Raw genomic sequence first — 12,349 nt, 5'->3', positions numbered from 1 at the left:
TCCTAGGATGCTTGTTTCCAGTCCAGGGAGGCCCTGGCTTGGCAGTTCAGGCTGGGCTGTACCCATGATGCTCAGGGTCAAGACTGATTTGCATATGACTGGGTCCAAACTGGAATGGCATGGTGAGCAAAGAAACAATGGATTTAGGCCCAGATCTCTGTACTGGGGTGAATGTATGATATTGTTCTGCATTCTGTCCACCAGTTGTTCTTTTTGCTATATTATGATTGAGCAGCTAGCGCGCTGACATGAATATGAAGGAGCCTTTGTGGGTTTGCGTGAGTCTAGATTCTCCTGAAGAGTCCCTTTCTCTTCTGAGCCCTGCTTAACACATGTGTACAGGAGGAGCCTTGTATTCATGACCTCAATGTTTGAGACAAAAAATAATCATGGATTTATGAACAACGCATTAAGGTAACATGTTGTTCCTGCTTATATTTCACATGCTTTACATAAACCTGTATTCCCTATGAGTGTTTGCTTTTTCCTGAATTAAACCTCAAATAAACATGTTTATGCATTGTTTTAAATAAATAACGTTATAAGCTGTAACTGGTCAGTGAAATGCTAAACGTACTAAAAATTGGTATGTTTTGCTATTTCTAGCCACACCCCTGACTCCGCCCACTGATTTAACCTTCGGTTATTCCCGCCCCCTGATTCTCCACCCACAGTTCCCCTACTTTTTTTTCCCCACTTCGACCACTGTAGTAGTGGGAATTCATCCATTAAGTATTTTGGGTAATAATCCATTATTAGGGTGGTGGGTATTAACGCACTGAGACGCGATCGGGCACTGGCAGGAGTGAGTATTAATCCATTTGCTTCTTTCGTTAGTTTGGGCTCCAATCAACAAACGCAGGGACCTGTCCGCCACGCTGCCCCTCCTCTACTGTGTATCCCTCCCCCAGCCGCCCAGAGGCCCCTGCCTGGGTATAAAGCGCCCAGAGAGCCTCTATCTGAGCACCTCTATTTCTGAGCTGCCTGTGTTCGCTGGGCTCCCAGGAATAATATACTGTTTAAAGCAGGTTTTGTTTTATGGCCTCTCGCTGCAGAGAGAGCATTTCACGAGGGCGAGTGCCCCGGCTGGCGTGCCAGGCGCCATAAACATCCAGGCAGAGAAGCATGCGGCATAAGCCCCTGCATAAACAGTGACTTTGGGGGAACATTCATTCCTGAACCCTGACTCGGCGCCGTCAGCCTATAAACACCGACTTGGCACACGAGGTGAGAGGTGTTCACCGATCAGCTGAAGCCATGGCGACAATAAACAGTGCCCCCTGCCGGCAGTGGGGGAGGGGCACTGACAGCTGGGTGAGGCCAGCAATGCCAGCATCAGCCTGCCTCCACCCCATTCCCACCGGCCTTTCAGAGGCACCACCCTGTCACCGAATCTCACGAAGTCCCTGCAGCACATCTCAAAAACACAACGCATTCAGGAAACGAATATACATTTGGCACACAGCCACGAAGAGCAAGAGAGCGCCCTGGGATTGGGTGGAGAGAAAGTTGGCGCCCTTGCCTATGGTAGTGATTTAAATGAGGCAGCAGGGGGTCAGTTCCTGGATGGGCAGCAACTGTCCCCTGAACAAAACATACCCAGGCCTCCCCCATCTCAACTAAATCAGCGTAGCGAAGCTGCCTCAAGCAGATGATGGCTTTGTCGATGTGTGTCAGCAGGGGTCAGATGCTGAAGGGAGGGCCAGGAAGGAGGCTAAAGGGGTGTTGAAAACATCACCAGCTATATTTGATAATAATAAAGGACTAAGACCACTATAACTGGCAAATCAGACAGAAAGGAACAAAGGGACAAGGCTGTAGCAAGATGAGAAGAGTGCTGTTGTTGGCATAACCTTAATGCACACAGCTCCCTGCACCCCCCCCCCCCCCCCCAAAAAAAATAATGGCACTCTGGGCCCAGCTAGCCCATAATAAAAGCCGGCCCTGGCCACAAGAGTCAAGTATGGCCTGTTAAAATCAATGTCCAGCTGATCTCGGATGCAAAATGGCCTCTCTCAGCTTCTTAGAATCTCGTAGAACAAAAGGAGACATCAAAGAGCTGTTTTGGACACCTCCTTCACACACTTTCACATAAAAATGAAATTAAAATTGGTGAACCTGTGACCATTGCTCTGTCTTCTCTGCAGAGAGGCCAAGGACTGGATGTGCATGTAGTCTGATCACGTACTGAGACGATGCGGGTCCCCTTCCATTAAAAGTATAGCACCCTGGTTCCGAAGTGCTTATCCGTTTCAAATCTGAGAAGTGCAGGTTCTCGCTATCCCATAGTACCTGTTTTCTATTGAGACATGTCGGGTCCTCTCCCATTAAGAGTATTGCACCCCGGAGAAGAAGTGCTACAGCTCTCCCTTTCGAGTCTGAGAAGTGCAGATACTCAGTACCTGTCAGTACCGGCCCATTTAAGGCACTGAACATGTGTCACTTTTTCCCAACTGGTGCAGCTGACAATTGAAACCTGACAGCCGCCATCTTTGTTCTGCCTTGACATCCTCTGACAAGTTTCAAGAGGGGGATGGCGTTTATTATGGTACTTTCTGTGGAACATTCATAGCAGCGCATCCACGTGAAGTAACAATGTGGCACTCGCTTCTCTTCCACTCGAAATGTCAGGGATAGCAAGGGGTACCATGAGGGGAGTGGGGGGGTGGGGTGGATGACCTCAGCCTAATGCAAACTTCCAGCTGTTTACACTGGAGGAAAAGATACTTTACACTGAAAAAAATACACAATGACTTGGATGTTTCTAGACTTTTCTTTTATTGTGGACAATGTTATGACTAAAATCATTTTGTGAGAACTGTCACCTTTAATCTACACACTGGAAAACTTGAACAACTGGCACGCTTCATAACCAAGACAAACCCAAGACCGCCTACCAGGCATCATGTAATTGCCACAGCTTCTTGTTTGTGTAGTTACAATCGCACAATGTTTCCTTGGGAGTATGGCTCATATGTACCTTACAGGAGACGTAGAGCCTGGGGCATGCACAAGGTGTGTCTTCTAAACATAGGAAGACGTTGCATGACCTGCCTGGACTCCAATTCATAGTTTGAAACCCATTGCCACTGGTTTAGGGAGGAATATGTATCGGGTGAGGGGTTATTTTTAGGGGGGTGAGGCTAATTGAACCCAGGGAAGCAAACATGCTTGCACAAGGACTTTAATACAAGCGAGCTCTTCTGTATGACGCGCACCCCTGGTACACTTAGGTCCCACTGCCCCTATTTACTGCATCACCCGAGTGCCCGAATTTACAAAGGAGCATCCTTCTTCTTTGTGGAACATTGAGAGAGGAAGTTGACCAATCAGCTGGCTGCGCCCTGACAACATAACCTCATGAAATAAACCTATGGGAAGAACCTCAGTCAGCAGTGCCATGGAAAAAAGACTGCGAGTTGTGCTTTTCAGAGGTTTTGGGCTATGTCACACAAATGAAGGGGAAGGCAATGTTGCATTCTGGGTTAACCACAGGTAAGGAATTCCAAGGGCATTAACACCCGTTGAAGATCTCACTTTGCTTTCATGGCCCAGTGGGTAGTACCCCTCTATGAGGGCATTAGCAACCACTAATGACACTAAACAAAGACTGCTGCACCTGAAATGGGCAGGGGATGGCATTTCTAAGGGCACCATCTTTGAGTAAAATGACCCTTTGTCTTAGCCAATCAAATTTGAACCTGTGCTTAGCTGCCCAATAAGAAAAAAGAAAATGTAGCATCTTTATCTAGTACTTTTTTATACTAGATAATAGCAATATCTGTTTCAGGCTTTACCGCTTCAATAATGCCCTGGGGGTGGGGAGGAGCAGGAGTTTGGACACCTGGAAGGAAACAAGCATATAGATCTGCATTAACTAGCAGGGTTGTCCTTCACAGATTTACGATGACTGGTAATCTGCACCTAATGATATGGAATCAGATACAGGAGAAGCTGAACACAAAACAGCATAAAGGAAAAAGCCTTCCCCGTGGGTTGCCATGACAATGCTATGCGCTAAAGTAGTAATCTGCGCCTGCCGGTTAGGGGGTTGCAGCGGCGGGTAATCAGTGGGTGGGTGGGGGGCACCCATCGCTCTGATCGGCCCCTGATGACTGTAATCACCCGCGGTGAGGAGGGGGTGGAAGGGACCTCTGTGTTTTCCGTACAGCTTAAATGCAAATTGTCAATATTTCCTTGGGAGGAAGAGAGAGCTGGTTGGCGGGGCGAGAGAACGACCATGCATCTATAAAAAGACCCTATCGCGGCTCTGGTTTGAGGATGACTTCTCAAGCAACTTTATATGAAGAAGCATTGGTAGAGATCTAACCTGCTGTTAAGCAGAATCCCTCCTGAGTGGTCCAGCATTGGGGGGACCATGGACCTTGCACCTTGATAGATTCAAGGCCACTTCTCAGAAGGAGACCCATGGTGAAGCTTTCTATCTCTTCTTCTCAAATGTATGGCCAACACAGGTCACTGGAGAAGTATAAGGACTTTGAACCCTATAAGCCGACATCCAGCACCCCATCCACATTCATGCTTGCCCCATGTGCATCCGGTTAGACATTACTTACATTAGACAAACCCAGAGTCTTACAAGCACCATTGAGAAAAGGTGATATGGGGTGAGAGATAAAGATCCTCTAAGCCTTACTTCTCCGCCGAAGTCCAAAACTGTCCAAGCCAAAATGGTGTCCACTGGCATCACCTAGGGAAGGCAGGCCAACAGAAAGCGAACCCTGGGAAAGGCAGAGAAACAGCTGTACGTATGGAATGCCCATGAGGACTACCATGGAAGGAAGCATCCCTTAACCATCTACTTCTGTGAGTACCCAAGATCGCGAGGACATACTCCGATATGGGGGAATGAGTAGATTGCAAAACTAATGAATGAATATGGAGTTTAAATTTCACGTCTTGGAAGGTTTTCTCTGCATTGAAAGCCCACAGAGGCACATGTGTTACCAGTATTATGTGCAGCTGAGCAACAGCAGACAAAGGCCATGTGTTACCAGTAATCCGTGCACACAGAGGCCATGTGTTACCAGTAATCTGTGCACACAGAGGCCATGTGTTACCAGTAATCTGTGCACACAGAGGCCATGTGTTACCAGGAATCTGTGCACACAGAGGCCATGTGTTACCAGTAATCTGTGCTCACAGAGGCCATGTGTTACCAGTAATCTGTGAACACAGAGGCCATGGGTTACCAGTAATCTGTGCACACAGATGCCATGTGTTACCAGTAATCTGTGCTCACAGAGGCCATGTGTTACCAGTAATCTGTGAACACAGGGGCCATGTGTTACCAGTAATCTGTGCACACAGAGGCCATGTGTTACCAGGAATCTGTGAACACAGAGGCCATGTGTTACCAGGAATCTGTGCAGCTGAGCAACAGCAGACAGAGGCCAAATGTTATCAGTAATCTGTGCACACAGAGGCCATGTGTTGCCAGTAATCTATGCAGGTAATCTGCGCAGATGAGCAACAGCACACAGAGGCCATGTGTTACCAGTAATCTATGTAGGTAATCTGCGCAGATGAGCAACAACACACAGAGGCACATGTGTTACCAGTAATCTGCGCAGATGAGCAACAGCACACAGAGGCCATGTGTTACCAGTAATCTGCGCAGATAAGCAACAGCACACAGAGGCCACGTGTTACCAGTAATATGTGCAGATGAGCAACACACAGAGGTCTTGTGTTACCAGTAATCTGTGCAGATGAGCAACAGCACACAGAGGCACATGTGTTACCAGTAATATGTGCAGATGAGCAACAATAGACAGAGGCCACGTGTTACCAGTAATATGTGCAGATGAGCAACAACACACAGAGGTCTTGTGTTACCAGTAATCTGCGCGATGAGCAACAACAGACAGAGGCCATGTGTTACCAGTAATCTGTGCACACAGAGGCCATGTGTTACCAGTAATCTGTGAAACTGAGCAACAGCAGACAGAGGCCATGTGTTACCAGTAATCTGTGCAGATGAGCAACAACATACAGAGGCACATGTGTTACCAGTAATATGTGCAGATGAGCAACAACACACAGAGGACACGTGTTACCAGTAATATGTGCAGATGAGCAACAGCACACAGCGGCCATGTGTTACCAGTAATCTGTGCAGATGAGCAACAGCAGACAGAGGCCATGTGTTACCAGTAATCTGTGCAGATGAGCAACAACACACAGAGGCACATGTGTTACCAGTAATATGTGCAGATGAGCAACAACACACAGAGGCACATGTGTTACCAGTAATATGTGCAGATGAGCAACAACACACAGAGGACACGTGTTACCAGTAATATGTGCAGATGAGCAACAGCACACAGCGGCCATGTGTTACGAGTAATCTGTGCAGATGAGCAACAGCACACAGAGGCCATGTGTTACCAGTAATATGTGCAGATGAGCAACAACACACAGAGGACACGTGTTACCAGTAATATGTGCAGATGAGCAACAGCACACAGAGGCCATGTGTTACCAGTAATCTGTGCAGATGAGCAACAGCAGACACAGGCCATGTGTTACCAGTAATCTGTGCAGATGAGCAACAGCAGACGGAGGCCATGTACTCTGTGCAGATGAGCAACAAAACCCAGAGGCACATGTGTTACCAGTAATATGTGCAGATGAGCAACAATAGACAAGAGGCCACGTGTTACCAGTAATATGTGCAGATGAGCAACAACACACAGAGGCACATGTGTTACCAGTAATATGTGCAGATGAGCAACAATAGACAGAGGCCACGTGTTACCAGTAATATGTGCAGATGAGCAACAACACACAGAGGCACATGTGTTACCAGTAATATGTGCAGTTGAGCAACAATAGACAGAGGCCACGTGTTACCAGTAATATGTGCAGATGAGCAACAACACACAGAGGCACATGTGTTACCAGTAATATGTGCAGATGAGCAACAATAGACAGAGGCCACGTGTTACCAGTAATATGTGCAGATGAGCAACAGCACACAGAGGCCATGTGTTACCAGTAATCTGTGCAGATGAGCAACAACACACGGAGGCCATGTGTTACCAGTAATAATTGCAGATGAGCAACAACAGATGGAGGCCACGTGTTACCAGTAATATGTGCAGATGAGCAAACAGCACACAGAGGCCATGTTTCCCCACAATCTCAGCACAGAGAGACCATATGCTTTCATTGCATGTCATCAATGAGTGGTAGCACGTAGAGATAACATGTTTCCCCAGAGTCTCTGCAAATAAATAGCACAGAGAGAGGGATTTTGTTACCCCATAATTTCAACAAGTTTTGATTGCATAGAGGCTATATGTTGTTCAGAATCTCGGCAAATGAGCGTCAGTGAAGCGATGCCACGTGTTTCCTTGGGGATCACGGGTCCTCATTATAACTTGAAATCAAATCTCTTATATTGTCAGAGCAAAATGTAAGGCAGACGGATCCCTTCTTTAGTCTTGGAGCACAGACAGGGTTCCTTCGAACACTGTACATTGGAGAGGTAGAGATGCTCTCCTGCACTGTGGTCCACAGTGATTTAAAGACCTAGAGGCTTTGGTGGCAGCAGTGCTTAATTTGAGCTAGAGGTTTGCAGTGCAGCCCACAGACAATTTTTTCCTCATCCGAGATTCTGTGTCAGGTAACTGGTGCTCATATAAAGCGTTCCAATACCTCTGGGTCGAACTTGCGCTATATAAAACTGCAACGTAAAACAGGAAGAAGAGAAAGAGGGAATAACCATCACCAAGGGAGAAAGCATTACCCTCCATAAAAAGAACAGGCCCGCCCTTCCTGGCAGCCAAGTGCAGGAATACTGGGAGTGGGAGCGGGGAGGGGGATTGAGGAGAAGAAAGCCTGTGGAAGGAAGAGCGGCAAAAACACAAGGGAAAGGACCAATCAGGGGCAAGTGCAGCATTCAAGCTAACCAACCAAGCAGGATCAGGACAAGAAGGAAGATGGCAGCAGGCTGCAACTGAAGGCAAGGTTGGCCAAGCACGTAGGCATAAGGAGCCACTAGGGACGTTGGCACCTTTGCAAAGTGGCCAATGGAGGACAGTCTGCCCTTAGGAAAAAGAATGGACCAAGGTGGCCGACAATCCACTCATCCCTTATCAGCAAGCCTTGGGATGCTAAATGGCAGGACAATCTGAGGAAGACCGCTACAAGAGTCGTGGCACCCCCCGCGTACAGCAAGGGCGGGAACTAGTGGAGGCTAGTATCCTGCAAGCACTCACCGCTGACGAGAGGTGGAAAGAGGAGACAAAAAAATGGTTACCATGTCAGCAGTGAGGAAGATAAAGTCAAAACCCTGAGATCCAAAGTCCACCTGCAAGTAGACAGAAAGGCAGAGTAAAGACATTACAGAGCTTAAGACAGTCCACCTGCATGCGGACAGGAATGTTTCATAAACTGCGGTTATTAATACCCTCAATGTGTCAGTATGAGTTCAATAACACGGGCCAACGAGACCGGAAGTGCAGGGGTTATACCTCTGGCATGCTGGTGAGTCGATGTTTGTACTCAAGACATATGTCCCGCAGAGGCCTTTCAAAGGGTCGGGGTGGGGTTTGGGAAAGGAGTGAGTGTCCGCAGGCACTTCGTCTGGTAAATGTCCCCTGGAGGCAGATCTGAGGGATTCCACTCGATCCAACGCTGAGTCTGTTCCTCGTTGGAGGAGAAGCCAGCACGTCACTGGCGAAGGCCGCGTTTTCATGAGTAAAAGCTCAAGGAGAAGGAACACAATGTTATGGATAATTACCTTGAACCGACTAATCATTTTTCCCATTTTTTTCGTTGTTGTTTCTGGAGCATGGCGGCTCTGAGGAGTCTGCCTGTTGAATACACATGAAACTCACACAGTCTTCGATTCAGACTGGAACAAAGGCACTTAGCGGAGCCTCTGAAGAGCGTGCGTTTCCGCTGGATATAATAATTAGGGTAATGCGTGAAGCGCGGCCTAGAGCGCAGTCTAGACTTTAGAGCGAGTGACGTCATCAGCAGGGCGACGGCGCATCTGTGTGTTCAGGGCCGGAAGTGCCGTGTATGATGCTGAGGGCGTGGCCAGCCTCTGAGTGTAATAAAAGGACTGCTCTGGGTAAAGTCAACAAGATGTGTACAGTTTGGCAGACATGCAATGATGGCATTTCTGAATTAGAGTGTGTTGTGCTCATGCTGCCAATCCCAGACTTCTTAAACTAACCGTGAATGCCCTCATTAGCATTTTGGATATTATTTAATGTATTCTTTGTGGAAAGCAAGCAGCTGGGTTCTAGCGGACAGCACCACCAAGACTAGTCACGGGATTGTTATCATATATTGCCCACCTCAAATGACCTGCTGCTAGTAGATCATAGAAAACATAAAAATTTTTGTGAAAGAGAGGCAACATCAATTTGTTCAAATTAAAAATGTACAATCAGATTGAAGAGGAGATTCTTGTATAGGTATTCTTCTTTTATATTCCGTCGTGTTTTTGGTATGCACAGAACAGAATCAGCCAAATCGTTTCGCCCAAAGAATGGGCCTCTTCAGGGCAAAGGTTGTTGATAATGCACCTAATTATTGGCCATTAAAATCATGGTGAGTAAACAGTCTGAGATGAATCGCGCAAACTCCTGTGTTGGAAAGTGTTCTGTAATTGAAGAAGGGACCTTTCGATCTTGAGTGCTGGGTCTGAAAGAGGAGCTGTGTCCGGTTGTGATCCTTCTGCCTGAAAAACTGGAGCGCAATGGCCTCCAGTTTTTCAGGTAAAAGGATCACAACTTGATGTTGCCTCTCATTCATTAAAAAGTATTATTTAATGTATGTCCAGTCCACTGAGTTAGCAGAGGCCCTTCCCTCCCTTTTCTAAAGCAAAAGTCTGCCTGACAGACACCGTGTCAGGGTCAGGCAGCCAGATGTTTTACATGCTCAAGTGCCTAGCAGCCTGAGCCACACTATGCCAGTTTGAAGATTTTTCAGCCCTGAGGCCAGTCACCTCATCAGCACCACAAGGACATCCCTCTAATGGTGAAGAGAAGTGTCACCAACAGGGTCAGGTTTGGGAGTTTCAGGTATAAGCCCAGGGATGACTCAATGAGGCCTATTGTGAAGCGCTCTGACACCTTAGGGTAAAGTCCGCGCTATATAAAAACATAAAATAAAATTAAAATTAAAAAAAATAGAGTGATGTAGAATCAACAAGTCTTGCTGACTCCGCCCGCTCTGTAATTAGTTTGGTACGGTCCTCCTCTCATTGGCTGACCCATGACAAGACCAGCCAATGAGAGGAGGCAGCTGTATCTTCCATGAGTCCCTTCCCTCCCTGAAGCCTCTAGAAACCTCTGAGGGCCTTGTGGTTGTCCTTTCCACCACCTTTGTCACCGCAGCAGCCCAGTAAGGGATTGGTGAATGTTTGGTGCGTGTGTGCATGTATGAATGTATGTGTATTGGCACATATCAGAGTAATGGCTCTTATGGCCTTGTAGGCGATGCTGGTGGTCTTGAAGGTGACACAGGCCTTGGGGGAGCCAATGAAATTCTGTCAACGTTGGGGTGGTGTGTTGGAACTTTTTCAAGTCCCGGATGATGTGCTGCAGTGTATAGCAATCTTCTCGCGGTGGTAAGTGGGATGTCACTGAGTAGAGCGTTGCTTCCATCCAGGAGGGAAAGGACCAGTACTAGCAAGTCTCAGGAATCAGCTCTTGAAGGTAGGGTTTCACTTTATTGATGGAGATCTTGCCTGGTGGAACAGGGCAGGGCAATAAACATCTGCATCTGGAGGCCACTCATAAACAGAGCGCCTCCAATGCATTCAAGTCAGCAGCCCTGTGTCAGGTAAGTATCCCTCTGATTGCGTGCTGGTGAATTACGCCAAGCTGGACCCGTCGGAGCTCCACCACTGGCCAAGCAGCACCGTGATATACAGTGGGAATACCGCTTTTAAACCGTGAAGGATTTTTTAGTGTCACAGACTGCCTCTCACCAGTGTGGCTACCATTTTGAAATTAAGAAGAGAGTACAGATACATAAGGAGGTTCCCTCGGCCACTGCTTGTTTGCAGTGGACCAATTCATGCCCCATGATCATTTTAAACTCAGTGCTTCAAAAAAGAGATCTGGCACGATGGCTCAGTGAGTTAAATGCTAGCTGCTGAAATGGGTGGTTATCTGCAGGTCATCAGTTTGACTCTTCACTAGGCTAACTCGGACTTCCATCCTTCCAATGTCACTAAATTGAGTGACATTAAATTGGTTAGTAGTAAGGCCAATTGTATATTACAAACTACAGAAGTGTTAAATTAAAAAAAGTTATTATTTGCAAAACAGTTTTCCCTTTCGACCCTAGCAAGCTTTGATCTTCTCCCACACATCCAGCAGGCAACGGCCCATATATTCGGACCCCCCTTCCCTCTCGCGGGTCCTTGCTGCAGTTCTGCACTGTCTCACCTGGAGTTCCTCGATGGATTGTAACTTGTGGCTACTGCATGGGGACCGGAAGTCTGCTGCCACACTCTCCCACCTCTTGGAATTCGAGGCAGGGCCGGAGCGCCGTGCAGAGTACAGGAGCGATGGAGGTGGGCAGCTGGCCTGAGCTGGAAGTTTTCACTTAGTATTCGGCGGCGTCATTGATTGATGCATTTGGGCATCACAGTTGTAGGGGAGGGTGAACATATTTAGGAAAATGCGAAACAGATGATATCCGCACGTTTTTTTGAATGTGCATGTCGAGCAAAATTGGGCCACAGAAGCTACCGAGTTTGCTGCGAAGGAGAACCCGAGAAAAAGATGCATTTTGTGGGTGCTCCCAGGCAAAAGCAGGTCTAGAGAGAACCGCGTGGACTGCACAGGAACCGCACCGCTCCCAGGGTGCGGGTGGTGTCACTGAACGTTGGTTCGCACCACACGAAAGGGCCGAAAAGCAGAGTTTTTGTCTATGAGACTTTTCGTTCCTCCATACCAGGCAGGGGCGAATTGCGCAGAATACCACGGAACAAAAACTATAATTTTTGTCCCATCCTTCGTCCCATGATCGGTTTAATCCACCTTTTTCGCCACCGTCTGTGCAGGTAAATCACGGGGTGATGGTAAGGCAGGATATGTGTAGAAGCTAAATCGTTTTTTAGGCCACAGGGGATGACAGCCCCCCCCCCCCCCCCCACCCCCCAAAACAACACTACTGACGCCAAATCTGGCTTCACCCCACTGCTTCACTCCACCAGGCTGTCCTCTGTGGGACGCCATTTTGCAGCAGGATGGGATAAGCAATGCCTGCATTGCAGTATTGCAGTGCAGAGCACATCTGCAGAGCCAGCGAGGAGGTGTGGGGGCGGGAGGGGGGAGAGACGGGCTTCTCCCAT

The 12,349-nt window shown here is 47.8% G+C and overlaps 1 protein-coding gene across 2 annotated transcripts in view; it reads right to left on the bottom strand.

Moving 5' to 3' along the window:
• CACNA1C (calcium voltage-gated channel subunit alpha1 C) overlaps nucleotides 1–12,349 on the bottom strand; it is a 1,657,037-nt gene that overhangs the window by 1,285,127 nt on the left and 359,561 nt on the right. The window lies entirely within an intron of this gene.

Source organism: Lissotriton vulgaris, chromosome 1_2 (genome assembly GCF_964263255.1).
Source record: "Lissotriton vulgaris chromosome 1_2, aLisVul1.2, whole genome shotgun sequence".
Classification (NCBI taxonomy): Eukaryota; Metazoa; Chordata; class Amphibia; order Caudata; family Salamandridae; genus Lissotriton; species Lissotriton vulgaris.
This window is presented reverse-complemented; position numbering and strand designations above follow the sequence as displayed.